A 4,776-nucleotide genomic window follows, 5' to 3' on the forward strand; every position below is an offset into this window, starting at 1 on the left:
ACGATGTATACTTGTATGTAGAAAGAAAGATAAGGGCACTCACCCATCTGCAGTGTATAACTTCAGGCTTTATTTCATGGTGCAATTAAAACATCCGATAACGCACGTCGGGGCAGACGCCAAACCAAATACAGCTATGTCATGATGGCCATTTCGCGCTCATGCGCGCTTCCTCCGAGTGCATTATCTGATGTTTTAATCGCACCATGAAATAAAGCCTGAAGTTATACACTGCAAATGGGTGAGTGCCCTTATCTTTCTTTCTACATACAAGTATACATTGGTGAAGTAACAGCCATACGATGGGAGCTGTGGTTATGGTAACAAGGACCTATCCTCTGCAAAGTAAAACACAATAATGTATGGCCTTCATATGAAGGAGTATTGCCCCTCTGAATCTCCTGTAATTATAAACCACCCTCTAAATAATTACCAACTCTGTATATCAGTTTCTGGGAATGTTTACAACCAGTATGGCAGCCATTACAGCTGCCCTGAGGATTCGTAAATCGTCACTTTCAGTCTTTAGGAAAGCGGAGTATCTGTCCTTGTAACTGCAGACATATTGGCTTTTACTCAACTTTTCTCAAAGCCAGACACAACTATTACAAGTTATAGCTAAATAAAGTTAAATATAACAACATGGTGGAAAAGGGAAAAACCTTTAGATATTTAGGGGGATGAAAAACAACAGGACGACCACATTAGTAAGAAATCCTATTTATTGTCATCTCCAGCAGCGTGATGAAAGGAATCCTCCTGCGTCATCACAACGTAACCACTAAGGTGCAGTTGTAGCAGCCTTATCAGAGCGCAGCAGAAGCTTAGTGTCTACAGACGTCCACAGTGGTCCGACCCCTGACAACGACCAGTCAGCGACTACGCCCAGGGAACAAGTCCAGACAATAGTCGGGTTCTTCTTGGTCTCTTTGGGTTGGGTAGTTACAGTGTATCTTGTGATGCAGGGTATAATCCACATCTGATGCCAGTTCTATCACAATGAAGGGAAAAATGAACCCCTGCAGTGACTCCTGGAGGAATCATCCACTGTTAAAAAGCAACAAAGTATAAACCCCCCCAGGAAAAAACAGCTGGGTTTTGGGGATATTATAATAAATATGGTGATTATATACAGTATTGGACGTATGGCATCCTCGACGGGAAGTATGTGTAAAGTATTGACAAGTCCTGCCCTGAAAAAAATCAGAGTTTAAATGGGTATCGCTGCAAGTACTCTATCATTCTTCTGGGTAGGGGCAGTTCTGTGAGGTCTGACCCTGGCGTCACGCTGCGGTTTATCTGTAGCCGGCAAAGGTGCTGCAGACTTGGGCTTTCTCCCACTTCGATAAAGGGGTCGTAGGAGTTTGAGGTGCACAGCAGCTGGCTCTTTAAGGGAAGTGGGTGCCACAGGAGACTGGGTGGCAGGGTCCTTAGAACTCTCGGAATTACAGGATGAGACATAATATTGAACAGGCTGACAACATCAGGGAAGGAGAGGATGCGAGGCTTAGACAGCCAGTTAGAATCCAAGCGGAAGAGACTGTCCGAGTACTCAATGCGGACATTTGTGGGTCCTCTGTTCGTACGAACGGATAAAGTAAAGAGGTAACTGGGGTGAGTGCTATCCCGCACCAGGAAGACACCTTCTTCCATTTTCTGGAGTCTCTGTTTGGCCTCTGTTGCAGTAATAGGCCCCCAGTACCAACCTAAAAGGGGAAGAAAGAGCCACAATGTCAAAATTATTATTCCAAAAATGACTTCATATGTTAAGTTCCAGAAACAAGAAAAATCTCATGTCTGGCTGTTTAAAATTCTATTTGCAATTCTGTTAGTTATACTTTGTTCTAGGAGAGCTCAGCTTTCCCAGACTCCTGAACAGTAGATGTATCTAGTTATACAGTGATGCATCTGGGGTTCCAGCCAGTGTGATAATCCTGGCAGAAGCAGATACTACTACGAAGCGTCTGAAAAGTATTTGCAACAGCTTTACAGACGACTGTCATAACTTTACCCAAATTTTCAAAAATGTAACATTAGTGATTCCTAACAGGTTTTGTTAAAAGCAAAAATCTTAGGTTTTTCCACAGAAGCAAACAGAAATGTTAAGAATTTTCATAAATTTTCTGAGAGATTTCTATTTAAAAAAAAATCCAGGATTTTAGGGGTTAAACCAGGATATAAATTGCAGCGCAAACTGTTGTGTTCTATCTGATGCCATTAATATGACGGCTGTGGCCCCTGAACATTGAGCTCCCATCACCTCTAAACATATTTGTAAACGTGGCTGCTCACTTCTGTGAATATAAAGAAAAATCGGAGATTATCTGACCGTTACTATCGTGAATGAGACAGCAAATATTGAAGTGGAAATAATGTTAAAAAACGTAATGATTTGTCTATTTATTTTTCGCTTTTTTATTTGTATTTTTTGTGCGTCATAACAAATAGTGCCAGACCTCTCCCTTTGCGTCATGGCATTTCTGATGAGTAGTCTGACCCACTGCTAGCTCATACAAGTCATCAATCTGATTGTGAATATTTTGCTACAAATGTTTCACAGTTCTGTTTATTTTGAGATTGTCACTCTAACACTTAAAGTTTCATCATCCTAAACAGTAGGTATTAGGTCCCCCAACCCCTTTTTTTTGGGGGGGGGGGGGTTCCTGAAGGGTCATAGTCTGATGATTTTTCTAGCCTCTGCCAGTCTAACGTGCCAATGAATGTTCATCAGTCATGTGATTAACCAGTACACCCTAAATGTATACAACATCAGGGGCCAGATGTCGCATATTCCAAACGTTATACGTGTTCTTATGACGACTACGATCAAACAGTAGCAGATTGTCAGTAATTTTTAATAGTACGTCACAATATAGATATAGGAAAAAGTCTACTATAGCCTAAAGGGAAACTCTATCTGTGTGAACATGTCATCTCTTTAAATACATATAACGAGACATAGCAATATAAAGTTTCACTTTGTCTTCAGTCTTACCAGATTCTCGGAGATAGCAGAAAGTCTTGGCGATGCAGAGCAGATCTTCTTCTGGGTCTCTAACGTTGTTCTGGGGAGGTGGTGGAGGCAGCTGGGGCTCTACCGTCCTTGGGGGCACCTCAGGCGCAGTCTGTGTGTGCCCTGGACAGGCTGGAGGGTTCAGGGGGTGCATGACTTGGTCGGCTGCAAAGCCCGGGACCCCCACACAAGATGAAGGTCGACAAACCCTCTGCTCTGCCAACAGGCTCTGTGGACTGGAATGGTGAGAGATGTTATACTCACGCAGATCTAGAGGACTTTAGTGCACCAGAGGAAATACTTTCCTGCGCTAAAGAAAAACACATGACGTACTGTGTCCTTCAGCGGAGCACCATAATAACCAGAGACACGTCATGTGCTGTTCTCAGCGCTACAGAATAGGTCAGAATAATAAATGATAGATAATAAAAAAAAAATAGTCGTCTTACCCTCTTACACAAAGAATCATATCCGTCCAGGATGAGCGAAAAGGCATCGATGTCCCACCACGGTGAAGGCTTAGTACCAGGGAAAGGGAGAAAGTCTGAAAATCCAAGCTTTGTACGTTAATTGTCTTATGATAGGTATAGTGATCAGTGACGGCGCACACAGTATCCTCTCTGAGCAGCTTGCTGCTATCTGACCCTGTGCCGTCGCTGTACTGCATCTATATATAGTTGCATTGGGTGTGTGTGTGTGTTGTCCCAGTGTAACAGCAGAACTCAGCTAATATATTTCCAAGAACTTTCCAGGAAATATGGGCTGAACTATGTAAATCCACCAATGGCTGGGGGCTGGAGGAGGAGTGGCCACTTCCCTACTGCCAACCCTGGGAGGGGACTCTGCCTGCTGTCCTCAGACGCTGGGGTGATAGGAAGTGCTGCAGAGTAAGGCAGCTAGCTGGTCTTCCTGCACACAGGGCTCAGCTGTCATGGAGAAAGGACAATGCGGCAGCGAACGGGTTAAACTGGCTTCTGCTGGCACTAGAAGGGTTAATTCTACTTTCCTCCCCCCCCCCCCCCCCCCCCCCCCATCATTTCCAGGGATTTGGTTTGATTCCAGAAATTCCGCTGGACATTTAGCATTTGCTGCTTTCCTGCAGCCATTACGTGGTTACATAGGCATGTCAGGCTATATTTAGCTGAAAAAGCAGCGGAAGTGGCTTCACATCTCATTCCCGGAGCCTTGGGGTGTTGAGAGCCTTACAGCTCAATACAGAGCAGCCTCTTGTGGCTGAAGCTGAACGCATCAGATGTGGAGATACAGGAAGCACCTGAGAGCTGGTGTAGATGGTGCCCTGTCACCCACTGCTTGACCAGTAATCATGTCAGGTGTCCTGTTGATATTGTCCTCTTGTTTTGTAGGGTCTGTTTCTCATAGGAATGAAGTATCCATTTGTCAGTGGGCACCAGTGTGTCTTAGGGTCCCATTAGATAAAGCGATTTTTAATGTTAAACGATCCCAAACAAGATTGTTTATTGTAAACCTGAAATCGTTCACCGTATTATACAGAGCGATAGTTGCTACTACGATCGTCTGCTCCATTTCACCCCAGCAAAAGAAGGAACAATTTGGAATTACACTGAATGATTTGGGAACGAATGTGGAATTACAGTAAACGATTATCGAAGGTTTTAGAGTCAGATCTAAATCAACGATCAACGACACACAAACAATTTGGCGATTGTTGCCTCCAATTACACAGGACGATTGTCCCGTGTAAGGGTATGTGCACACTATGGAATCCCAGTGGATCACCTGCC

The 4,776-nt window shown here is 43.9% G+C and overlaps 1 pseudogene; it reads right to left on the minus strand.

The window, feature by feature from the left end:
• Positions 1-704: 704 nt before the first annotated feature.
• LOC138775671 (cytokine-inducible SH2-containing protein-like) lies at positions 705-3,716 on the minus strand (annotated as a pseudogene).
• Positions 3,717-4,776: the final 1,060 nt, after the last annotated feature.

The sequence above is a fragment of the Dendropsophus ebraccatus genome, unplaced genomic scaffold (assembly GCF_027789765.1).
Source record: "Dendropsophus ebraccatus isolate aDenEbr1 unplaced genomic scaffold, aDenEbr1.pat pat_scaffold_1843_ctg1, whole genome shotgun sequence".
Lineage (NCBI taxonomy): Eukaryota > Metazoa > Chordata > Amphibia > Anura > Hylidae > Dendropsophus > Dendropsophus ebraccatus.